The sequence below is a fragment of the Ranitomeya variabilis genome, chromosome 2 (genome assembly GCF_051348905.1).
Source record: "Ranitomeya variabilis isolate aRanVar5 chromosome 2, aRanVar5.hap1, whole genome shotgun sequence".
Taxonomy (NCBI): Eukaryota; Metazoa; Chordata; class Amphibia; order Anura; family Dendrobatidae; genus Ranitomeya; species Ranitomeya variabilis.
The window spans coordinates 480480345-480507924 of NC_135233.1; positions in this window are offsets into that span (position 1 = coordinate 480480345).

The window sequence follows — 27580 nt, forward strand, 5'->3', positions numbered from 1 at the left end:
GTCCTCCACTGGCCAGACCACTGCTGCCCGTGTACCCCTGGAACCAATTATAAAGTGCCTACAGCCAGCCCATTTTTTTATGTTAGGCCTTTGAAGCCTGTCTGCGGTCCCTCCTTCCACTAGTCCTCCACTGGCCAGACCACTGCTTCCCGTGTACCCCTGGAACCAATTATAAAGTGCCTACAGCCAGCCCATTTTTTTATGTTAGGCCTTTGAAGCCTGTCTGCGGTCCCTCCTTCCACTAGTCCTCCACTGGCCAGACCACTGCTGCCCGTGTACCCCTGGAACCAATTATAAAGTGCCTACAGCCAGCCCATTTTTTTATGTTAGGCCTTTGAAGCCTGTCTGCGGTCCCTCCTTCCACTAGTCCTCCACTGGCCAGACCACTGCTGCCCGTGTACCCCTGGAACCAATTATAAAGTGCCTACAGCCAGCCCATTTTTTTATGTTAGGCCTTTGAAGCCTGTCTGCGGTCCCTCCTTCCACTAGTCCTCCACTGGCCAGACCACTGCTGCCAGTGTACCCCTGGAACCAATTATAAAGTGCCTACAGCCAGCCCATTTTTTTATGTTAGGCCTTTGAAGCCTGTCTGCGGTCCCTCCTTCCACTAGTCCTCCACTGGCCAGACCACTGCTGCCCGTGTACCCCTGGAACCAATTATAAAGTGCCTACAGCCAGCCCATTTTTTTATGTTAGGCCTTTGAAGCCTGTCTGCGGTCCCTCCTTCCACTAGTCCTCCACTGGCCAGACCACTGCTGCCCGTGTACCCCTGGAACCAATTATAAAGTGCCTACAGCCAGCCCATTTTTTTATGTTAGGCCTTTGAAGCCTGTCTGCGGTCCCTCCTTCCACTAGTCCTCCACTGGCCAGACCACTGCTGCCCGTGTACCCCTGGAACCAATTATAAAGTGCCTACAGCCAGCCCATTTTTTTATGTTAGGCCTTTGAATCCTGTCTGCGGTCCCTCCTTCCACTAGTCCTCCACTGGCCAGACCACTGCTGCCCGTGTACCCCTGGAACCAATTATAAAGTGCCTACAGCCAGCCCATTTTTTTATGTTAGGCCTTTGAAGCCTGTCTGCGGTCCCTCCTTCCACTAGTCCTCCACTGGCCAGACCACTGCTGCCCGTGTACCCCTGGAACCAATTATAAAGTGCCTACAGCCAGCCCATTTTTTTATGTTAGGCCTTTGAAGCCTGTCTGCGGTCCCTCCTTCCACTAGTCCTCCACTGGCCAGACCACTGCTGCCCGTGTACCCCTGGAACCAATTATAAAGTGCCTACAGCCAGCCCATTTTTTTATGTTAGGCCTTTGAAGCCTGTCTGCGGTCCCTCCTTCCACTAGTCCTCCACTGGCCAGACCACTGCTGCCCGTGTACCCCTGGAACCAATTATAAAGTGCCTACAGCCAGCCCATTTTCTTATGTTAGGCCTTTGAAGCCTGTCTGCGGTCCCTCCTTCCACTAGTCCTCCACTGGCCAGACCACTGCTGCCCGTGTACCCATGGAACCAATTATAAAGTGCCTACAGCCAGCCCATTTTTTTATGTTAGGCCTTTGAAGCCTGTCTGCGGTCCCTCCTTCCACTAGTCCTCCACTGGCCAGACCACTGCTGCCCGTGTACCCCTGGAACCAATTATAAAGTGCCTACAGCCAGCCCATTTTTTTATGTTAGGCCTTTGAAGCCTGTCTGCGGTCCCTCCTTCCACTAGTCCTCCACTGGCCAGACCACTGCTGCCCGTGTACCCCTGGAACCAATTATAAAGTGCCTACAGCCAGCCCATTTTCTTATGTTAGGCCTTTGAAGCCTGTCTGCGGTCCCTCCTTCCACTAGTCCTCCACTGGCCAGACCACTGCTGCCCGTGTACCCATGGAACCAATTATAAAGTGCCTACAGCCAGCCCATTTTTTTATGTTAGGCCTTTGAAGCCTGTCTGCGGTCCCTCCTTCCACTAGTCCTCCACTGGCCAGACCACTGCTGCCCGTGTACCCCTGGAACCAATTATAAAGTGCCTACAGCCAGCCCATTTTTTTATGTTAGGCCTTTGAAGCCTGTCTGCGGTCCCTCCTTCCACTAGTCCTCCACTGGCCAGACCACTGCTGCCCGTGTACCCCTGGAACCAATTATAAAGTGCCTACAGCCAGCCCATTTTCTTATGTTAGGCCTTTGAAGCCTGTCTGCGGTCCCTACTTTAAATACTCCTCCACTGACCACCAAGCTGCCTGCCCGTGTATCCATGTAACCGCTGTAAAACTGCCATGAGCCTATTGTTTGTTATGTTAGGCCTTTGACAGCCTGTCTGCGGTCCCTACTTTAAATACTCCTCCACTCACCACCAAGCTGCCTGCCCGTCTATCCATGTAACCGCTGTAAAACTGCCATGAGCCTATTGTTTGTTATGTTAGGCCTTTGATAGCCTGTCTGCGGTCCTTACTTTAAATACTCCTCCACTCACCACCTAGCTGCCTGTGTATCCATGTAACCGCTGTAAAACTGCAATGAGCCTATTGTTTGTTATTTTAGGCCTTTGATAGCCTGTCTGCGGCCCCTACTTGCAATACTCCTCCACTGACCACAATGCTGCCTGGAGTGCCTGCCTGTGTATCCATGTAACCGATGTAAAACTGCCATGACTGCCTACTGTTTGTTATTTTAGGCCTTTGATAGCCTGTCTGCGGCCCCTACTTGCAATACTCCTCCACTGACCACAATGCTGCCTGGAGTGCCTGCCTGTGTATCCATGTAACCGATGTAAAGCTGCCATGACTGCCTACTGTTTGTTATTTTAGGCCTTTGATAGCCTGTCTGCGGCCCCTACTTGCAATACTCCTCCACTGACCACAATGCTGCCTGGAGTGCCTGCCTGTGTATCCATGTAACCGATGTAAAACTGCCATGACTGCCTACTGTTTGTTATTTTAGGCCTTTGATAGCCTGTCTGCGGCCCCTACTTGCAATACTCCTCCACTGACCACACCAATGCTGCCCGTGTACCCCTGGAACCTATTTAAAAGTTCATAGAGCCTAGTTATATATTTTATTTACTATTAATAAGGCCATGATGGACTACGCTGTACCACGCTACAAGCTAACCAGTCGACACTTCTTTTGCGAGAAAAGCCATCCCAACCCTCCACCAGCATGTAGAAGACCGCATTGTCCATGCACTCTGGCAATCTGTGAGTACAAAGGTGCACCTGACAACAGACGCATGGACCTGTAGGCATGGCCACGGAAGATTACGTGTCCATTACGGCGCAATGGGTTAATGTGGTGGATGCATGGTCCACAGGGGACAGCCTACTAAGTCTGTCTGCAGTCCCTAATTCAAATTGTCCTCCACTGTCTAAATCGGAGCTTCCACCTTCTGGCTTTCGGCCTATAGTATCAGAAATTAAACTTCATTTGGCCTTCAACTTTGGTTAGGGCCTACTAACGGCTTCTGCCCCTCCCTGGTGTTGCCCTCAACTAAATAAAGCTGAGCTTCAACCTTCTGCTCCAAATTACCATTTTAAAAAATGCAATAGGCTTTTCCGGCCTACTAAAGGTGTCTGTCTGTGTGCCCCTGCCTGGTGTTGTCCTCAACTAAATAAAGCTGAGCTTCAACCTTCTGCTCCAAATTACCATTTTAAAAAATGCAATAGGCTTTTCCGGCCTACTAAAGGTGTCTGTCTGTGTGCCCCTGCCTGGTGTTGTCCTCAACTAAATAAAGCTGAGCTTCAACCTTCTGCTCCAAATTACCATTTTAAAAAATGCAATAGGCTTTTCCGGCCTACTAAAGGTGTCTGTCTGTGTGCCCCTGCCTGGTGTTGTCCTCAACTAAATAAAGCTGAGCTTCAACCTTCCGGCTCTCATTAAGTGGTTTTTTAAAAAAAAAATGGTGGTTAGGGCCTACTAACGGCTTCTGCCCCTCCCTGGTGTTGCCCTCAACTAAATAAAGCTGAGCTTCAACCTTCTGCTCCAAATTACCATTTTAAAAAATGCAATAGGCTTTTCCGGCCTACTAAAGGTGTCTGTCTGTGTGCCCCTGCCTGGTGTTGTCCTCAACTAAATAAAGCTGAGCTTCAACCTTCCGGCTCTCATTAAGTGGTTTTTAAAAAAAAAAATGGTGGTTAGGTGTTGTGAATTTGCTTTTTGCTCCCTCTAGTGGTTACTAGTTTTTTGACTCTGGTTTTTCTGTCATTCCTTTTATCCGCACCTGGGTCGTTAGTTAGGGGTGTTGCTATATAAGCTCCCTGGACCTTCAGTTCAATGCCTGGCAACGTAGTTATCAGAGCTAGTCTGCTGTGCTCTTGTCTACTGATCCTGGTTCCAGTTATATCAGCTAAGTCTGCCTTTTGCTTTTTGCTATTTGTTTTGGTTTTGTATTTTTGTCCAGCTTGTTCCAAATCTATATCCTGACCTTTGCTGGAAGCTCTAGGGGGGCTGGTGTTCTCCCCCCGGACCGTTAGACGGTTCGGGGGTTCTTGAATTTCCAGTGTGGATTTTGATAGGGTTTTTGTTGACCATATAAGTTACCTTTCTTTATTCTGCTATCAGTAAGCGGGCCTCTCTGTGCTAAACCTGGTTCATTTCTGTGTTTGTCATTTCCTCTTACCTCACCGTCATTATTTGTGGGGGGCTTCTATCCAGCTTTGGGGTCCCCTTCTCTGGAGGCAAGAAAGGTCTTTGTTTTCCTCTACTAGGGGTAGCTAGATTCTCCGGCTGGCGTGTGTCATCTAGAATCAACGTAGGAATGATCCCCGGCTACTTCTAGTGTTGGCGTTAGGAGTAGATATATGGTCAACCCAGTTACCACTGCCCTATGAGCTGGATTTTTGTATTCTGCAGACTTCCACGTTCCTCTGAGACCCTCGCCATTGGGGTCATAACAGTTTGCCAGGCCAGTATTAAATGTTTAATGCATTGCAGAAGAGGGATTATAAGAAAGAAGATTCTGAGTTTTTTTTTTTTCCTTTTTCCCCTTTACCTCAGAGTGGCTATGCTTGCTGCAGACATGAATGTCCAGACCTTGATTACAAGTGTGGACCAGCTGGCTACTCGTGTGCAGGGCATACAAGACTATGTTATCAGAAATCCTAGGTCAGAACCTAAAATACCGATTCCTGAACTGTTTTCCGGAGACAGGTTTAAGTTTAGGAATTTCGTGAATAATTGTAAATTGTTTTTGTCCCTGAGACCCTGTTCATCTGGAGATTCTGCTCAGCAAGTAAAAATTGTTATTTCGTTCTTACGGGGCGACCCTCAGGATTGGGCTTTTTCGTTGGCGCCAGGAGATCCGGCATTGGCTGATCTTGATACGTTTTTTCTGGCGCTCGGTTTACTTTATGAGGAACCCAATCTTGAGATTCAGGCAGAAAAGGCCTTGCTGGCTATGTCTCAGGGGCAGGACGAGGCTGAAGTGTATTGCCAAAAATTTCGGAAATGGTCCGTGCTGACACATTGGAACGAGTGTGCACTGGCCGCTAATTTTAGAAATGGCCTTTCTGAAGCCATTAAGAATGTTATGGTGGGTTTTCCCATTCCCACAGGTCTGAATGATACTATGGCACTGGCTATTCAAATTGACCGGCGGTTGCGGGAGCGCAAAACCGCAAATTCCCTCATGGTGTTGTCTGAACAGACACCTAATTCGGTGCAATGTGATAGAAAAACCGCAAATTCCCTCATGGTGTTGTCTGAACAGACACCTGATTTAATGCAATGTGATAGAATCCTGACTAGAAATGAGCGGAAAATTCATAGACGCCGGAATGGCTTGTGCTACTACTGTGGTGATTCTACACATGTTATCTCAGCATGCTCTAAACGTATAGCTAAGGTTGTTAGTCCTGTCACCGTTGGTAATTTGCAACCTAAATTTATTCTGTCTGTAACTTTGATTTGCTCACTGTCATCTTATCCTGTCATGGCGTTTGTAGATTCAGGTGCTGCCCTGAGTCTCATGGATCTCTCATTTGCTAAGCGCTGTGGTTTTACTCTTGAACCATTAGAAAATCCTATTCCTCTTAGGGGTATTGATGCTACACCATTGGCAGCAAATAAACCGCAGTATTGGACACAGGTTACCATGTGCATGAATCCTGAACACCGCGAGGTGATACGTTTCCTGGTTTTACATAAAATGCATGATTTGGTTGTTTTAGGGCTGCCATGGTTACAGACCCATAATCCAGTCCTGGACTGGAAGGCTATGTCAGTCTCAAGTTGGGGCTGTCGTGGTATTCATGGGGATTCCCTGCCTGTGTCTATTGCTTCTTCTACGCCTTCGGAAGTTCCGGAGTATTTGTCTGATTATCAGGATGTCTTCAGTGAGTCTGAGTCCAGTGCACTGCCTCCTCATAGGGACTGTGACTGTGCTATAGATTTGATCCCAGGCAGTAAATTTCCTAAGGGAAGACTGTTTAATCTGTCGGTACCTGAACATACCGCTATGCGTTCATATATCAAGGAGTCTCTGGAGAAAGGACATATTCGTCCGTCTTCTTCCCCTCTTGGTGCGGGATTCTTTTTTGTGGCAAAAAAGGACGGATCTTTGAGACCTTGTATTGATTATCGGCTTTTAAATAAGATCACTGTCAAATTTCAGTATCCTTTACCGCTGTTGTCTGACTTGTTTGCCCGGATTAAGGGTGCCAAGTGGTTCACCAAGATAGACCTTCGTGGTGCGTACAACCTTGTGCGCATTAAGCAAGGTGATGAATGGAAAACCGCATTCAATACGCCCGAAGGTCATTTTGAGTACTTGGTGATGCCTTTTGGGCTCTCCAATGCGCCTTCAGTTTTTCAGTCCTTTATGCATGACATTTTCCGGAAGTATCTGGATAAATTTTTGATTGTTTATCTGGATGATATTTTGTTTTTTTCTGATAATTGGGATTCGCATGTGGAGCAGGTCAGGTTGGTCTTTAAAATTTTGCGTGAAAATTCTTTGTTTGTCAAGGGCTCAAAGTGTCTCTTTGGTGTACAGAAGGTTCCCTTTTTGGGGTTCATTTTTTTCCCTTCTGCTGTGGAGATGGACCCAGTCAAGGTCCGAGCTATTCTTGATTGGACTCAGCCCTCGTCAGTTAAGAGTCTTCAGAAGTTCTTGGGCTTCGCTAACTTCTACCGTCGTTTTATCGCTAATTTTTCTAGCATTGTGAAACCTTTGACGGATATGACCAAGAAGGGCTCCGATGTAGCTAACTGGGCTCCTGCTGCCGTGGAGGCTTTCCAGGAGTTGAAACGCCGGTTTACTTCGGCGCCTGTTTTGTGCCAGCCTGACGTCTCACTTCCCTTTCAGGTTGAGGTGGATGCTTCGGAGATTGGGGCAGGGGCCGTTTTGTCGCAGAGAGGCCCTGGTTGCTCTGTTATGAAACCTTGTGCCTTTTTCTCTAGGAAGTTTTCGCCTGCCGAGCGAAATTATGATGTGGGCAATCGGGAGTTGTTGGCCATGAAATGGGCATTTGAGGAGTGGCGTCATTGGCTCGAGGGTGCTAAGCATCGTGTGGTGGTCTTGACTGATCACAAAAATCTGATGTATCTCGAGTCTGCTAAACGCCTTAATCCGAGACAGGCCCGCTGGTCATTGTTTTTCTCCCGCTTTGATTTTGTTGTCTCGTATTTACCAGGTTCAAAGAATGTGAAGGCCGATGCTCTTTCTAGGAGCTTTGTGCCTGATGCTCCTGGAGTCACGGATCCTGTTGGTATTCTTAAAGATGGAGTTATCTTGTCAGCTATTTCTCCGGATCTGCGACGTGTGTTGCAGAGATTTCAGGCTGATAGGCCTGAGTCTTGTCCACCTGACAGACTGTTTGTCCCGGATAAGTGGACCAGCAGAGTCATTTCCGAGGTTCATTCCTCGGTGTTGGCAGGTCACCCGGGAATTTTTGGCACCAGAGATCTGGTGGCCAGGTCCTTTTGGTGGCCTTCCTTGTCAAGGGATGTGCGGTCATTTGTGCAGTCCTGTGGGACTTGTGCTCGAGCTAAGCCTTGCTGTTCTCGTGCCAGCGGTTTGCTCTTGCCCTTGCCTGTCCCGAAGAGACCTTGGACACATATCTCCATGGATTTCATTTCTGATCTTCCGCTATCTCAGGGCATGTCCGTTATCTGGGTGATATGTGATCGCTTCTCCAAGATGGTCCATTTGGTTCCTTTGCCTAAGCTGCCTTCCTCTTCCGATCTGGTTCCTGTGTTTTTCCAGAACGTGGTTCGTTTGCACGGCATCCCTGAGAATATTGTGTCAGACAGAGGATCCCAGTTCGTTTCCAGGTTCTGGCGATCCTTTTGTAGTAGGATGGGCATTGATTTGTCGTTTTCGTCTGCTTTCCATCCTCAGACTAATGGACAGACGGAGCGAACCAATCAGACTTTGGAGGCTTATTTGAGGTGTTTTGTCTCTGCTGATCAGGACGATTGGGTGACATTCTTGCCGTTGGCTGAGTTTGCCCTTAATAATCGGGCTAGTTCCGCCACCTTGGTTTCGCCTTTTTTCTGCAACTCTGGTTTCCATCCTCGCTTTTCTTCGGGTCATGTGGAGCCTTCTGACTGTCCTGGGGTGGATTCTTTGGTGGATAGGTTGCAGCAGATCTGGAATCATGTGGTGGACAACTTGAAGTTGTCACAGGAGAAGGCTCAGCGCTTTGCCAACCGCCGCCGCGGTGTGGGTCCCCGACTACGCGTTGGGGATTTGGTATGGCTTTCTTCCCGCTTTGTTCCTATGAAGGTCTCCTCTCCCAAATTTAAACCTCGTTTTATTGGGCCTTACAAGATATTGGAAATCCTTAATCCTGTATCTTTTCGTCTGGATCTTCCTGTGTCGTTTGCTATTCACAATGTATTTCATAGGTCCTTGTTGCGGCGGTACATTGTGCCTGTAGTTCCTTCTGCTGAGCCTCCTGCTCCGGTGTTGGTTGAGGGCGAGTTGGAGTACGTGGTGGAGAAGATCTTGGATTCTCGCCTCTCCAGGCGGAGGCTTCAGTACCTGGTCAAGTGGAAGGGCTATGGTCAGGAGGATAATTCCTGGGTGGTCGCCTCTGATGTTCATGCGGCCGATTTAGTTCGTGCCTTTCATGCCGCTCATCCTGATCGCCCTGGTGGTCGTGGTGAGGGTTCGGTGACCCCTCACTAAGGGGGGGGGTACTGTTGTGAATTTGCTTTTTGCTCCCTCTAGTGGTTACTAGTTTTTTGACTCTGGTTTTTCTGTCATTCCTTTTATCCGCACCTGGGTCGTTAGTTAGGGGTGTTGCTATATAAGCTCCCTGGACCTTCAGTTCAATGCCTGGCAACGTAGTTATCAGAGCTAGTCTGCTGTGCTCTTGTCTACTGATCCTGGTTCCAGTTATATCAGCTAAGTCTGCCTTTTGCTTTTTGCTATTTGTTTTGGTTTTGTATTTTTGTCCAGCTTGTTCCAAATCTATATCCTGACCTTTGCTGGAAGCTCTAGGGGGGCTGGTGTTCTCCCCCCGGACCGTTAGACGGTTCGGGGGTTCTTGAATTTCCAGTGTGGATTTTGATAGGGTTTTTGTTGACCATATAAGTTACCTTTCTTTATTCTGCTATCAGTAAGCGGGCCTCTCTGTGCTAAACCTGGTTCATTTCTGTGTTTGTCATTTCCTCTTACCTCACCGTCATTATTTGTGGGGGGCTTCTATCCAGCTTTGGGGTCCCCTTCTCTGGAGGCAAGAAAGGTCTTTGTTTTCCTCTACTAGGGGTAGCTAGATTCTCCGGCTGGCGCGTGTCATCTAGAATCAACGTAGGAATGATCCCCGGCTACTTCTAGTGTTGGCGTTAGGAGTAGATATATGGTCAACCCAGTTACCACTGCCCTATGAGCTGGATTTTTGTATTCTGCAGACTTCCACGTTCCTCTGAGACCCTCGCCATTGGGGTCATAACAGTTAGGGCCTACTAACGGCTTCTGCCCCTCCCTGGTATTGTCCTCAACTAAATAAAGCTGAGCTTCAACCTTCTGCTCCAAATTACCATTTTAAAAAATGCAATAGGCTTTTCCGGCGTACTAAAGGTGTCTGTCTGTGTGCCCCTGCCTGGTGTTGTCCTCAACTAAATAAAGCTGAGCTTCAACCTTCCGGCTCTCATTAAGTGGTTTTTAAAAAAAAAAATGGTGGTTAGGGCCTACTAACGGCTTCTGCCCCTCCCTGGTGTTGCCCTCAACTAAATAAAGCTGAGCTTCAACCTTCTGCTCCAAATTACCATTTTAAAAAATGCAATAGGCTTTTCCGGCCTACTAAAGGTGTCTGTCTGTGTGCCCCTGCCTGGTGTTGTCCTCAACTAAATAAAGCTGAGCTTCAACCTTCCGGCTCTCATTAAGTGGTTTTTTAAAAAAAAAATGGTGGTTAGGGCCTACTAACGGCTTCTGCCCCTCCCTGGTGTTGTCCTCAACTAAATAAAGCTGAGCTTCAACCTTCTGCTCCAAATTACCATTTTAAAAAATGCAATAGGCTTTTCCGGCCTACTAAAGGTGTCTGTCTGTGTGCCCCTGCCTGGTGTTGTCCTCAACTAAATAAAGCTGAGCTTCAACCTTCCGGCTCTCATTAAGTGGTTTTTTAAAAAAAAAATGGTGGTTAGGGCCTACTAACGGCTTCTGCCCCTCCCTGGTGTTGCCCTCAACTAAATAAAGCTGAGCTTCAACCTTCTGCTCCAAATTACCATTTTAAAAAATGCAATAGGCTTTTCCGGCCTACTAAAGGTGTCTGTCTGTGTGCCCCTGCCTGGTGTTGTCCTCAACTAAATAAAGCTGAGCTTCAACCTTCCGTCTCTCATTAAGTGGTTTTTAAAAAAAAAAATGGTGGTTAGGGCCTACTAACGGCTTCTGCCCCTCCCTGGTGTTGCCCTCAACTAAATAAAGCTGAGCTTCAACCTTCTGCTCCAAATTACCATTTTAAAAAATGCAATAGGCTTTTCCGGCCTACTAAAGGTGTCTGTCTGTGTGCCCCTGCCTGGTGTTGTCCTCAACTAAATAAAGCTGAGCTTCAACCTTCTGCTCCAAATTACCATTTTAAAAAATGCAATAGGCTTTTCCGGCCTACTAAAGGTGTCTGTCTGTGTGCCCCTGCCTGGTGTTGTCCTCAACTAAATAAAGCTGAGCTTCAACCTTCTGCTCCAAATTACCATTTTAAAAAATGCAATAGGCTTTTCCGGCCTACTAAAGGTGTCTGTCTGTGTGCCCCTGCCTGGTGTTGTCCTCAACTAAATAAAGCTGAGCTTCAACCTTCTGCTCCAAATTACCATTTTAAAAAATGCAATAGGCTTTTCCGGCCTACTAAAGGTGTCTGCCCCTCCCTGGTGTTGTCCTCAACTGAACAAAGCTGAGCTTCCACATTCTGGCTTTCGCCCTATACTATCAGATATTAAACTGCATTTGGCCTACTAGTGTGGTTAGGCCCTTGAAACAGTGTCTGCTGCTCTTGGGTTTGCTACTCCACTGAACAAAGCAATGCCGCCTGTTTAGTCCTGTTACCAATTTTGAACTGCATTTAGCCTACTTTATTCTTTGGCCCTATATCTGTTTCCTCCTCATCCTGCCCATTGCCCAGCCACTGCTAAATGAGTCTGCTGGTACATTGACCTAGACCACTACATTCCCCTTGTACTCTACACAGCCAGAATCTGACCCTGCTGAAAGTAAGGTTCCCCTTCCCGCATGTTATACCACCTTACACAAGGACAAAGAGGAAGGTGCAGATGAAAGTGCAGGTTCCTTCATCAGGTGGGGGGGCATACTCGTTGGCGACGTCACTGGCACAGGGCCCCTCAGAGTACGCAAAAGTGTCGCTGCTGGTGGGAGGCGCCCCCGCCATGCAAACACACCGCCGTACTTTGAGGGGCCCTGTGCCAGTGCCAATGCGAACGAGTGGGCCCCCCCCTGCTTGCTCAGGATCACAGCACTTGCAACGTTTAAATACTTACCTTTCCCTGCAACACCGCCGTGATGTAGTCCGCATTTCCTGGGCCCACGAAAAACTTGAGCCAGCCCTACTCCCCCCACAACTTTCCCCCAATTCCCTATGCCCAACTATTATTATACAGTTAATTAAGATTGGCAAGCTTCAGAAACAAGAATGGATGTTTTTGGCATTAAAATGGGCACTGTAGGTGTTTTCCTGGCCTCCACTCACTGCCGACTATGCTTCCCCATTGACTTGCATTGGGTTTCGTGTTTCGGTCGATCCCCGACTTTTAGCGATAATCGGCCGACTGCACTCGACTCGACTCTGGACAAAATCGGGTTTCCCAAAACCCTACTCGATCTTAAAAAAATGAAAGTCGCTCAACCCTAATCCCCAGCTTAACACAGACATAGCTTTCCAGTCAAGGACTGGGTTATGAGATTGCAGCCATGGCAATCCAAGCACCAACACATCATGTAGGTTATACAGCACAAGAAAGCAAATAATCTCCTGGTGATCCGGATTAATCCGCATAGTTACTTGTGTCCAGTATTGTGGTTTATTGCTAGCCAATGGGGTGGAGTCAATCCCCTTCAGGGGTATAGGAGTTTCAAGAGGCTCCAAATCATACCCACAGCGTTTGGCAAAGGACCAATCCATAAGACTCAAAGCGGCGCCAGAGTCGACATAGGCATCCGCGGTAATAGATGATAAAGAACAAATCAGGGTCACAGATAGAATAAACTTAGACTGTAAAGTGCAAATTGAAACAGACTTATCAAGCTTTTTAGTACGCTTAGAGCATGCTGATATAACATGAGTTGAATCACCGCAATAGAAGCACAACCCATTTTTTCGTCTAAAATTCTGCCGTTCACTTCTGGACAGAATTCTATCACATTGCATATTCTCTGGCGTCTTCTCAGTAGACACCGCCAAATGGTGCACAGGTTTGCGCTCCCGCAGACGCCTATCGATCTGGATAGCCATTGTCATGGACTCATTCAGACCCGCAGGCACAGGGAACCCCACCATAACATCCTTAATGGCATCAGAGAGACCCTCTCTGAAATTCGCCGCCAGGGCGCACTCATTCCACTGAGTAAGCACAGCCCATTTATGGAATTTCTGGCAATATATTTCAGCTTCGTCTTGCCCCTGAGATAGGGACATCAAGGCCTTTTCCGCCTGAAGTTCTAACTGAGGTTCCTCATAAAGCAACCCCAAGGCCAGAAAAAACGCATCCACATTGAGCAACGCAGGATCCCCTGGAGCCAATGCAAAAGCCCAATCCTGAGGGTCGCCCCGGAGCAAGGAAATCACAATCCTGACCTGCTGAGCAGGATCTCCAGCAGAGCGAGATTTCAGGGACAAAAACAACTTGCAATTATTTTTGAAATTTTGAAAGCAAGATCTATTCCCCGAGAAAAATTCAGGCAAAGGAATTCTAGGTTCAGATATAGGAACATGAACAACAAAATCTTGTAAATTTTGAACTTTCGTGGTGAGATTATTCAAACCTGCAGCTAAACTCTGAATATCCATTTTAAACAGGTGAACACAGAGCCATTCCAGGATTAGAAGGAGAGAGAGAGAGAAAGGCTGCAATATAGGCAGACTTGCAAGAGATTCAATTACAAGCACACTCAGAACTGAAGGAAAAAAAAAAAAAAAAAAAAAAAAAATCTTCAGCAGACTTCTCTTTTCTCTCCTTTCTCTGTCAATTAATTTAACCCTTTATGGCCGGTCAAACTGTTATGGTTCTCAATGGCAAGAGAACATAGCCCAGCAAACATAAGAACTAGCTCTTGGAAGGATGGAAACTAAACTGACCATGAACTAAACCTGCCGCACAACTAACAGTAGCCAGGTAGCGTAGCCTGCGTTTTATCCCTAGACGCCCAGCGCCGGCCGGAGGACTAACTAATCCTGGCAGAGGAAAATATAGTCCTGGCTCACCTCTAGAGAAATTTCCCCGAAAGGCAGACAGAGGCCCCCACAAATATTGGCGGTGATTTTAGATGAAATGACAAACGTAGTATGAAAATAGGTTTAGCAAAATTGAGGTCCGCTTACTAGATAGCAGGAAGACAGAAAAGGCACTTTCATGGTCAGCTGAAAACCCTATCAAAATACCATCCTGAAATTACTTTAAGACTCTAGTATTAACTCATAACATCAGAGTGGCAATTTCAGATCACAAGAGCTTTCCAGACACAGAAACGAAACTACAGCTGTGAACTGGAACAAAATGCAAAAACAAACAAGGACTAAAGTCCAACTTAGCTGGGAGTTGTCTAGCAGCAGGAACATGCACAGAAAGGCTTCTGATTACAATGTTGACCGGCATGGAAGTGACAGAGGAGCAAGGCTAAATAGCGACTCCCACATCCTGATGGAAACAGGTGAACAGAGAGGATGATGCACACCAGTTCAATTCCACCAGTGGCCACCGGGGGAGCCCAAAATCCAATTTCACAACACCCCTGGTCCCCTGCATGTTAACTTCTTTGTCACAGATTTGGTCATACCTGCTAAACCCTCAGTATTTATGGCTGCCTCTATGATTTAGATTCTAGTATTTCATTTACACTTCTTGAGGTATGTGCCGTATCTGTTGTAAGAATCAGTGATCCACTCCACACCAGATTTCCCACTTAATAATTATTAATACTATATCTATTGGCATTTCTTTGATATTTACTGAGATAAATTTACCTCTACATGCCTACTCTACACTCACCGGCCACTTTATTAGGTACACCTGTCCAACTTCCTGTTAACACTTAATTTCTAATCAGCCAATCACATGGCGGCAACTCACTGCATTTAGGCATGTAGACATGGTCAAGACAATCTCCTGCCGTTCAAACTGAGCATCAGTATGGGGAAGAAAGGTGATTTGAGTGCCTTTGAACCTGGCATGGTTGTTGGTGCCAGAAGGGCTGGTCTGAGTATTTCAGAAACTGCTGATCTACTGGGATTTTCACGCACAACCATCTCTAGGGTTTACAGAGAATTGTCCGAAAAAGAAAAAAAATCCAGTGAGCGGCAGTTCTGTGGGCGGAAATGCCTTGTTGATGTCAGAGGTCAGAGGAGAATGGGCAGACTGGTTCGAGCTGATAGAAAGGCAACAGTGACTCAAATCGCCACCCGTTACAACCAAGGTAGGCCTAAGAGCATCTCTGAACGCACAGTGCGTCGAACTTTGAGGCAGATGGGCTACAGCAGCAGAAGACCACACCGGGTACCACTCCTTTCAGCTAAGAACAGGAAACTGAGGCTACAATTTGTACAAGCTCATCGAAATTGGACAGTAGAAGATTGGAAAAATGTTGCTTGGTCTGATGAGTCTCGATTTCTGCTGCGACATTCGGATGGTAGGGTCAGAATTTGGCGTAAACAACATGAAAGCATGGATCCATCCTGCCTTGTATGGAGCATCTTTGGGATGTGCAGCCGACAAATCTGCGGCAACTGTGTGATGCCATCATGTCAATATGGACCAAAATCTCTGAGGAATGCTTCCAGCACCTTGTTGAATCTATGCCACGAAGAATTGAGGCAGTTCTGAAGGCAAAAGGGGGTCCAACCCGTTACTAGCATGGTGTACCTAATAAAGTGGCCGGTGAGTGTATGTATACCGAGCAAATGGCAAGTTTAATAGGCACGGTCCAACTATACAGGTTAATCTTTGGTACTGTGCCCAGGTGCCACCCCCCCCAATTTGAATAGAAGCTCCATTTCCCCCATAATCATAATCTCTTGCATCTTATCGGCAAAATCTTACATCAGCAGAAAGAAACAACACCATCTCAACATCCTTATTCAAAGTGAATGACTGCCAATAGCCTCCACCACCATAGGAATGTCTATATAAAAAAATGGACAATGCACCACCCTTTTGGCTAGTTTAAGAGAAAGAGATGTAATTGTACTATGGAAGTTGACTTCAACAAAGTCAAGCAATGGTAAACCATTTTTGGCGGAAGACTATGCCAAGCAACTCATTAATACAACTCTTGATGATGGCATAACACCCTCAACCTGACCTATTGGAGACAATCACCAATGTCAAAATGTCATCATAACTTACAATCAATCCCACAATCATATATGTAAGATTATATAAAAGCAGTGGCACGTCTTCCTTAATGTACCATTTTCAAAATTGAAGCTGAACATCTTTAAATTATTTTCAGCAGGGCCAGAACCATGAAAACCATTATATCATCCAGTAAATTATAGAAAAAAAGATCTTACTTGCTCAGGTGGACCTTGTTCAGTCTCAAGGGCAGCAACATGTGAAACAGATTTTTAGAATTAATTAAAAGTTTTGCAGATTAAAATTCCCACAGAAAAATATGTGGGCTAATCCCTTACTTTAAGCATCAATCTGTGCATCGGCTATTTCTACATCAAATGATTAGTAGCAATAGATAACTGAACATCAGACAATTTATTAACACAGTTTGATGTTTATCCTTCTTGTATTGCTTTTCAGAGATAACATATCTGCATTTGTCCACGTGCAAACCACTTTTGAAAGAAATTAAATGTAAGAACCTTCATACTTATTTTCCTAGGGCGTATGAACAAAAAGCAAATAAGATATTGGCAGAATTACTTGAAGAGCAAGATGGAGAAGAGGTTGGTAAGTCTCTAAAGTACCAATTCCTAGGAAAAACAAATTCCCCCTTTTCCCACTTATCTGAATATTAATTTATTTTTTAAACTGGTTAATGCAGAATTAAAGAAAATTCCAGAAACAACTAAACATGATGAATGGAGTAGATCACAAAGACTTACACAGAGTTCTTTTAAGATGACGAATGTGGGGCATTTAGATGATTGAGAGATACAAATTGCTAGAAGCATCTGACTTTCTCTCGATTTAACCAGCACCCTAGACAGATCCTAATTATAGGTATAGATGAAGGCATCGTAACACAAAATAACTTGATTATTAATTATTTATTGAAAAACACACATTTAACATATTGTGAAGTTTCACAAAATTGCCACCTCACCTCCTGGTCACCCAATAATTTCTGCTGAAACATTTGTGATTTAATTTGTAGTTGATCATTATTTGCATTACTTTGTACAGGCCCTCTGAAGAACACTAAAGAAGTATTACAAAGGATGGAAGTCCTTAAACTGGAGAATTATATAATTCTACTTCTATTTGACATTGTGATGGCCTACAAGCATTATGCTATTTTCTTCTGAGATTCAATCTCAATAAGACGTTATTTGAGTTAATTTTGTAACTTCTTGAATTCATTTTATCACACTTTTTTCTTTACAGGGAGACACCCTACCTACAGCTTTAGGGAACTTCATGAATATGAAAATCTGAAAGAAGATGTTACATAATAATAGTATGAACATCAAACTTACCTATAAGGCTGATCGGGAAAACATTGATCCTTTGGATGTTCTTTTTCAGGTCAAATAGGATGAATCCATACTGTAAGGGCTAGCGGAATGCACCAAATAAAGGGATAGATATGAGGTGTGTTCGCAGCCCGGGGTCCACAGTGCAGAGATGGTACCTGCTGCTATGTAATGGCGGATGGACACTGAAGTCACATGTGGCTTCGACTTCATCCCGTGTGAAATAGTAGCGAGCTCTGTTGCTTCACAGAGTCGCAAGATACTCGGAGAGTAATACCCTAACTAGGGTTATGCTTGCTCTGGGACTCTTCTGTGCTTACCGCCACATGAAGGAACCAGATGCTAAGCCAAGCAGCTAATTGCCCCCACTGATGCTAGCTGCCTGCCTGAGTGTACAGTCCCAGATCCAGACACACCACATATAACCAGAATGGTAGAGCATCCACTGGCATTAGCCGTAATCAAATGATACTAGCGCATGGCCGTGTGGCCATGCAAACCTTTTATAGTTGCAGCTTCTTCAGGACCTTCCTAGTGGACCAATAGGAGCTGCTACAGGACCTGAGCATGTGACCCCCGACCTCTAATGAGAGGTCTTCCTTTGGGCATGCTCAGAAGGAGAAAAGTAGGACTTAGTCCCAGAAGCTCGCCGCTGACCAGTACTGGCTACAATGGCTAAGCCTTGAAAGGCAGCAGTAACTACGCACAGTGTATCTGCCTGAGCCAGACACTGGGACTGACATCTCCGCTGAGCAGGCTCCACTGTGGCTGGAGAAGAATGGGAGACCACAGCGGAGGTGGTTCGAGATTCCCCCTGTGCAGAGGCGGGAACTCGACACCTAACACATACACTATGATATCTTTAGGAAGGAAACTTTAGCAAAATAATTATTTATTACAATCAAGCTGTATCTATTCAAGACACATAATTGATTGATTGATAAGGAAAGAGAATCTGTTCTAACCATGTTACCTTTGAAAAAGATTACGTGAAAGCAAATTAAACCAAGCTAAATGATCTTATTGGACCTGTTAGATAACAAGTAACTCAACAAGAATTTGTTAAAATTATCTCCATCTTTAATTTTAAGTCTCAAAATGTGAAACAAGTTTTACCAAGTTTTAGAATATTTTATTTTCGGATGGTGTTTTACATACATAAATATCTGGAAACCTCAGCATGACTGTCAGAGATCAAAACTCTCAGACATAATTTGGTGCATCGTTCCTCCTTTTGGATGTAAACTGCAGGATTGTGTGGCTTCTGCAAACATTGCGAGCAATACCTGCTTTAGTAACTCTTTCTACAGGTTAAAAAAAGAGCTCAAGATTACACAATGTATTTCATAACATACAAAGTCATTGATTGTGCCTTATGATCATGTGGAATGAAATGTGTAGGATTTTCATCTACAGAATTTAGAAGAAAAGTTAGAGAACATACCATGGCTGAAAAGGTTGTGCTGGACAAAAATGACTCACCTTCATTCCTTGAAATTTCTGTTGCTCCATAAGTGTGATGGTTCTCTTTTAAAGATCCAAGGAATACACAAAGTGACTGTGAGCAATAGGAGCACCTGTAAAAAGCTTGGCTCAGAGTGCAACTATTGCAAAATTTAACACTAAAGTCAGTGGCCCCTGTGTGCCTTAATTATAATATTAGCTTTATTCCATTCTTCTAAAAAACCATTTTTTTATGTTTTCCCTTTTCTTTTTGGTTACTTTATTTTCTTGTCATTTGTGTACTTAATTTTTTTTGTATTATATGTTTTTATTGTAATTAATCTCTTCATATTAATTTTTTATTCAGAGTCCAGAGAATTTCAAAATGGCACAGAGTTAATGAAAGGAAAAAAATGTGATAATTCTCAAGACTCTTCTTATCTTGATTTCCAAAACATTTATTATTTGCTCTATGTCGACCCTTATTGTATTACTTTGAGCATACAAGACACTGTTATCCTTTACTGATTCAAGGCTTATGGTCATGTTCACTATGAATACATTTTTTTTTTAAGTAATAATTTTGTTTATATATTTTCATTTTTCTATCAATTTGACTTTTGGCATAAGAACATAGCCATTTATATATATTTTTATTCTTTGTAACCATGACCACATTTCTCAGCATGTATTTTGGACACATAATGATTAGCTCCTGACTTTTATTGATTATGAATTTTAGTGTTTTTTAATTGATTACCTCCTGACTTTTGTTGATTATGAATTTTAGTGTTTTTTAATTGCTCATGTAATGATTAATAACTGTATCTTATCATTAAATAACTAACTCCTGTTTGTACAGTCATTATTGTAAGTTTGATATTGTATTTAGTGTATCCTATACCTACATACGCTGTACACTATCTCTGTGGCATATTTTATTTTCTAATAATACACAGAACTATATCCCCTGTGTGTGTATGTTGATCAAACACTTAATTATATAAAAAATACACTCCTCAACATTTAAATTATAACACCAAGAAGAAAAAGTCATGGCATGACTAAAATTTCAGGAATTAATAGATATGTTAATGGTATGCATATTATGAAGAAATGGAAACAAAATATTAAAAACTTTTCCATTTATTCAGCATCAAGAATGAGCACCATCCACAGAAATCCTTACACTTACATGTCTTTGTCTGTATCATTTATACTATTATTGGTAATCTGTGGAATGTTCTCCACTCTGAATGCTTCCTTTGCAATTGCTGACCAATGACATCCCAGATGTGCTTGATAGGAGCCAATGCTGCAACCATGGTATCCCATTTAGGCCATGCAGACCGCTCACATTAGCATGAGCAATATGCGGTCTAGCATTGTCATGTTTAAAATCACCTCTTGGGGCACTTCGGAAAATGGTAGAACCACTGAGTCCACAATTGATCCATTCTGTACTGCAAGTGAAATTGGACAGCAAACACTGAACCTAAGACATCAAACATTGTCCACACAAACCATTAGAAGGTATTTGCATGACATTGGGCTATGAGACAGATATTTAGCTGCAGGTGCTCCATTGACCCTATGCTACCTTATAAAAGGCTATCATAGTGCAGAGCAGGTTGATAATGGCGGTTGAAATGGAGGTCTGTCCTCTTCAGTAATGTGTCCCACTTTTGTCTTAAACGCAATGATTGTCAAAGATTTTTTCAAAGATCTCACATAAGGAACATCATGAAGAGGCCTTCGAGAGGGAATATCACACTGTTCCTACTCCTGAGATTAGGGTGCTTGTGGTAGCTGGAACCTTGTAGCTTTAGGGGTATAAACAGCTTGGCATTGATTTGGTTGTGCTACCATTGGTATGGTCATTTATCCAAAGTGTCCCAGGAGCTGTTTTTCAACATGACAATGCCAGACTGCATGTTGTTCATGTTACTTTGAGCAGCCTGCATGGCCTAAACCTTCTACTTTGACCTGCAATAACTCCTGACTTGTCTATTATTGAGGAAATCTAGGACATCATTGGTCAAAAATTCCAAAGAGAGCTGCCAGGAGTGGATCTTGTATAGCAAAACCTTCCTCCGACAACCTTTAACACAAGGCTGTAAATGCAGGGATTTCTGAGAGTGGCACTCATACTCAATACTGAATAAATCGAGATGTTTTGAAAATGTAGTTTCCATTTTTTCCTTATTTGCATATCATTAACATTTCTTTCTTGGTGAGGCAATTTCAGTGTTGAAGAGTGTATATAAATATTTAATGAAAAAAATGGATATTAAGTATTACCATTGTGAATAATTAGTCTTCTTAGCTATCTTCAAAAACCTCAAAATATTTTGGCATGGCTTGATCATTCCATGCGGATAATTGATATACATTTTGTTCGTATCAAGTACCAATCTTTGGAATCTGACCAATTTGACTCATGCTAATCAGGGAAGTGGTGTATTTGCCAGAGACTCTTATCAGCTTATGTCAAGAAAAATCCAAAGAATATCTACGTCAGAAAGACATTTGTTGTGTTTGGCTTAGTGACTTGCTTCAGATTTGAGATGATTCATGTTGCACTGTTCATAAAGCGCTTATGAAGCCATATACCATTTTATTACTCAGAATATTTTTTAATTCTCTTGCCCCATAGAAACAGAATTAATTAAGTTCATATATCAAGACTTTCTTTTCCCCTAGAATGAAAGGAGTAACTTGTAGCAACTTGGTTCGCAAAACAAAATCTGTATCACCTGTCATCTACCATGTCATTTATAATGCTAATAAATTATCGGGCTTCCTCAGACCCCATATTCTTCTTATTACCGCTATGTTTTCACTCCCTATTGAAACGCTCCTGTTTATTCCAAAGTCCATAATAAAATGGATTAAAGAGGTTCATTGGGATTCTCATACGTATTTCAAATATGATATAAATACATACCACATATAAATTCATACCATCTGAGATACAGTGGAAAACATAAAATAAATCACAGCATAGTCCTTCAGATGCTGAGTATGGCAGTCCACTCTAAAAAGTACTTATTGAGTGTTTCTAGAGGACAGTGTGATTTATAAAATTTTACCTTAAAGAGAAATAAGTAGCCAACACGAGAGTGTTCAATGCGATTCTGGATTTCATATTCATGAGATGTTAGGTTTTCCATGAATTAATAGTTGTTTTTTTAGGATATTGCAATGGTATCAAGTAGTGCTTATGGAGTCAGACCTGGCATAGGTAACTTAAACCATGCAATCCGAGCTAAATGTATGTTTGGTGCCCAGGTTAATTTCCTGGTACCCTGACCATACCATTATCTCAGTTTATTAAATTGTTTCTAGAGCACCAGGATAAATGTCTACATCTGCATTTTTTTACAATACAACTGTCAACAATATTCTGTCTATGGTTAACTCTACAATTTTAGTTCCTCAATATGAAGACAATTTCTTTACATTCCTTCAAGCAAACTGAAAATATGTGATTAGGAATGTGATAATAAAAAATTTAATATCCCAAGAATTACTCTGCTCTACCCTAGTAGAATACTTTAAATTTGAATATACCATGTAGATTGATGGTAAAATCACATTTTGCGGACAATCGGGCGTACTGTGCGAAATTTGAAAGTATCATCAATAAGTTTTCCTTCTACATGATAGTCATCAGTTTTGATGCAGCCCCAAATAGAACCAAACAGTTTATGTGAGATGCTGAAGATTATTACTTAAAAAGTGTTTACAGATGGCAAGAATCTTATGACACTTACTTTCATTCATACCATCTAAAGAGGGATATGCAGGAAAATCCACCTCACTTTAGAAATTGAAATCAATGAACAGATTGGTTAAATGTGTTGGGCAGCTATGTCTGATTTTACTGACCTTCCCATAGGTGCCGGGAGTCATATTGATGACTTACTCAGAGTTAGTGCTCAAGCAGCATGATGGCCCAGTGGTTAGCACTGCTTCTGTCCAATGCTAGTGCCCTTAGTTCAACTCTGACTGAGGAGAATGAGATTCCTTCACTCAGGTGTATTTTAGAAATTGTAATCAGTGACTGGAAATGGGACCTGTTCTAGTTTTTCCTGACCTTCCCATAGGTGCTGAGAGTCATATAGATGATTTACCCAGAAGATAGCACTCTGGCAGCATGATGGTGTAGGGAGGAGAGCCAAGCTAGCGGTCTCTCATGCGTGTCTGGGCCAGAACTGTCGGGGCTGTCACCAGTGTTTCAGGGGGAAGAGATTGCTGACCAGAGCAGTTCAAGGCACCTGATTGATGGGGGTGGGTCCGACATAAATAGTAGTTTGAGTGGGAAGACGACACACTTGGCGGGGAACGAGCTTGTGAGTAGTGAGACGGTTAGCTCCCTATCCACAGACCCACGCCTGCTAGCTGTGCCTATACCCCGAGCTAGCCAGACTGCCAACACATCCTACCCTCATCCCAGAGAGACTTCCACAATGGGTAGTGACTAGGATAGAGTACGTACCTTGGCTCCGCTCACCACTGCAGAGGCACCACTTAGTCCCGTCCTTGCGGTGCCTGCTAAGGACTGGCCCCTGCCTGTGGCTGTGTCCACTAGACAGTGTGCTTCTACTGCAGCCTTGACTACTGAACTTTCTGCTTCTTCTGTGCCGCCGGCCATCACCTCTACTCCACCGTGTGCACAGATCAGGAGATCACGTGCTAAAGAACCCAGAGGATTCGTCGTCGCAAGGAGAAAGTGAATCGCTCATCTGTGGGACCGGATCGGAGACATCTCTCTCTTGTGCAGCTGAGGGATCTTCCAACCACCTTTCTCCAGAGCACAGAGACTGATAAGTTAACCTGTTATATTCAATTGCATTTGACTTTCCCCATCCTCCCATCACATCCTTTACCCCCCTGCTTGTACTATTATTGTTCCTATATATAAAACACCTGTTAACCCTTGCTCTGCCTCCTGTGTGTCACTGCATCCTATGCACCTGCTAGCATCCTACATTTGGCGTAGTCGGCAGTCCAATAGCATGCAGGTGGCAGACCAAGCAGTTGAGGGACTAGCCCTTCCTTGGGGGCCATGCCCATACTTTTACCCAAGTTCACAGGGAGCAACACTATGCTTTGGAGCTGGTCTGAGTGCTTTAGAGGCATGATGAGAATGCACCCCATGACCCCTGAGCTGGAGGCTGAGGTGGCCATTATGGCCCTGGATGGAGAAGCCAGGGATTCAGTAATGTTACAGACACTTTGGGAATGGGATACCTTTAATAAGGTGCTGCAGATCTTGGAGGAGACTCAAGGGGACCCCACAGATGTAGGGGAGCTGAGAACACAACTTTTTAGTAGGATGCAGAAGGAGGGGGAGACCATGACCCAATGTATGAATACATTGCAAGAGCTACACACTGCAATTATTAGGAAAGATGGCAGGGGAGTAGGACCCACAGACATAATGTTACGAGACCTCCTAGTGACAGGTTTACGAGAAAGGCTGACAAAGCAAGCCCTGTGAGAATGTGTACGGGTGAACCCCCAAATGACTTTCCCTGAAGTAGGGAGTGAGGCACGCATGAGTGAACAGGAGCAGTGTCAGGACTCTCAACATTTTTTATTACCTTTTTGTGCATTACTGCCCTTTTCCAAGATGGCGTCTTTGGCCTCATGTGCACTGTGTCTTCCTGCTATAAAACTCCACCCCAGCCTTCAGTCTGTGCTAGAGTATTCTGCCTTGCATCCAGCTCCTGACCTCTGGTGACTCCCTGGCTATATACCTGCTCCTGTGAACCTGTGGGGTTATCCTGCTACTCTGCTCTGAGTTCCTGCTGCATACACCAGTTCCAGTAATCCTCCTTCATCTGCTGCTCGTGTTTGCTTCCATTTGCATTTGCTGGACATGTAAGCTGTTTCTGCTCTGCAAGAACCAGAGACTATTACCCAGATCTCCCTGGTTGAGCTAAGATATTATTTGAACTGCCTTATAAGCATATCTATCTGTGTTGTGGACTAAGCAAGGACTTATTTGTGTCAAGTATCCTCAAGAATAATTGTGCTTCATAGACTTTCTGTGTGATTGCATTTTCCTCTGAAGTTTCCTATAGACTGCTGAGCTGCATTTGATATTTGCACCAAGTGTTGTGGACTTGAGTTTCTCTCTGCAGCTGTTTGAATTACCATGTGATAAAATAGACTTTACCACTTATAAAACTGTGTCCTGTAGTTGTCTTGTTCCACACAAAGAGTCTCCTGAGTTATCCCCTATAATTATTACAAGCAGGAGGTGACAGTCCCGGTGGGAAAGGTCCACAGTGTGAAGGTGTCTGTAAATGCTATTGCAGAACCCCAATGGGTGGAAGAACTGAATAGAGAACTTCTGAGTGTGAAAGCAGAACTGGCTGACATCAAGAGAAAAAGGGAGGCTACTAGTAACCCTCCAGAAGGCAGGGAAGCCATGACTCCAGAATATTTCGCCAGCCAAGGCTCATCACTTGTTACAACTGCAGATAGAGCAGACACATTGCACAGGATTGCACTCGCTGTGAAAGATTGACGTCTCGTCGCCAGCTAAACTAGAGGGCTCCGAGCCAGGGGGACACCACCCAGAGCCAGAACAGGTGAGGAACAGTAGAGGAAGTCCCACAAGTTTAGCGTCAACATGCCCCCTGATATGGGCAGAAATGGACGGACGTACAGTGTGATGCCTGGTGGACATGGGCTCGCAGGTGACAATGATGCCAGAGGCTTATTACCGGCAGCATTTTCCCCGGACAAACCGGCCTGAATGGGGCCCTGAGATAAAGTTAATGGTGGCCAATCAACTATCCATCCTGGTCGCAGGGGTGGTATGGAAGCAAGTGTCTATCTGTGGGAAAGACCTGGGATGGAAAGGCGTGGTACTGACACAGGGAGAATTGAATTATGGACCCATTGTCACCTTGGGGATGAATGTGCTGAAGGAGTTTGGAAGACTTCTCCTCAGAGACCCCTCTAATAAGACTTTGAAACAGTAGGGCCCACATACACCACAGAGAAGAATTTTCCAACAACTAGCACAAGTGGCTTAAGTACAGGATTCTAACTGTGAGGGAGGAGTGTTAGGAAAAGTAATTGCTACGGCTTCCACCAAAATTGTTCTTCCACCAGGACGAACAGTGATGTACCTGACTGTTCATGCTTGTGTCCCCCTGAAGGGGGTTGAGGCCCAAATCAAACCATCCTCTTCTGAACAGCTACCCATGGGACTCCTAGTGGCGCATATATTGGCCTTGGAAGGGAAGGGACCATTCCAGTTTGGTGCATTAACTTAGGAGATGAGAACATTACTGTCATCCCTAGAAGTGTGGTGGCCCGAATAATGAACCTACCTGAAGACGTAATGCCCCCTCAAACAGTACAATTAGAGGTACAACCTGGAGACCCCTGGACTGCATCCGTGAACTCCATTTCAGTGTCAGAACCACGTTATATCAAGGGGAGCCGACCCATATTGGAACAAATGCGGGCTGAACTGGCCAAACTCGAACCCACTCAGTTGCAACAGGTAGAAGCTCTGTTGGGTAAGTATAAGGAAGTCTTCGCCCTCCATGAAGATGATTTTGGCTGCACCACGGCCATTACGCACGAAATACCAACTGGAAGTATCGCACCCATACTATAGCGTTACTGGCAAATTCCCCCACAGTAGTACCAGGAAGTGAAGAGCATGTTGAATCAGATGTTGCAGGCCGGTGTGATATGGGAGAGCCAAAGTCCGTGGGCTGCCCCAATTGTGTTGGTATGAAAGAAAGATGGCACCTTGCGTTTTTGTGTGGATTACTGATAACTCAACCTCTGTATGGTGAGGGATTTGTACCTACTGCACCGGATTGAGGAGTCTCTGTCTGTTCTTGGGAAAGCCAGGTTCTTCTCTACTCTGGACCTCACCAGTGGCTAGTGGCAAGTCCCCATGTCTAAACAGTATCGAGCAAAGACTGCCTTCATTCTCCCCATGGGATGGTACGAGTTCAACCGCATGACATTCGGCCTAGCTAACGCTCTCGGAACTTTTCAACGTCTCATGGAGAGATGTCTAGGGGACTTGAATTTGGAGTCAACGCTCATCTATCTGTATGTCATTATAGTCTTTGCGGCTTCCTTCGAGGAACATCTGCAATGCCTGGAACAAGTGTTTGCCCGCCTTCAGAAGCACAGACTAAAAGTAAAGCCCCAAAAGTGCCATCTGTTTTGCACACAAATTGAATACTTGGGCCATGTCAATTCTGCCGAAGGAGTAGAGCCCTCCAGAGAGAAGATCCCTGTGATTCAAGACTGGCCCACTCCAGAGATCGATTCTTAGTTCGGGAGAAGCGCCCTAGAGACAAGCTAGAAAATTGTTGGGAGAAAGACCTGTATAGGGTGAAGAGAAGAGTTAGTCCAGAGAGACTTACACACTGGTGTTGTGGATTCTGTTTTTGGGCTCCCTCTGGTGGTTACAACTGGTACTGGGTGACTTTGGTGGGTTGCGGTCTCTGGTTTCCACCTGTCCATCAGAGGCTGGGTGTTTCCTATTTAACCTGGCTTTCCTGTCATTCCCTTGCCGGCTATCAATGTATCAGTGTGTCTCTCTTACCTTTGCTACCTGCTCCTAGGCCTTCAAGACAAGCTAAGTCTGGATTTCCCTGTTTCATGTTTGCTTTCATGTTTTTTTGTCCAGCTTGCAGATATGTAATTCTCTGCTGCTGGTTGCTCTAGTGGGCTGAAATTACCACTCATGTACCATGAGTTGGCACATGAGTTCAAGTAATTTCAGGATGGTATTTTGAAGGGTTTTAAGCTGACCGCGCAGTTCACCTTTTGTATCCTCTGCTATCTAGCTTTAGCG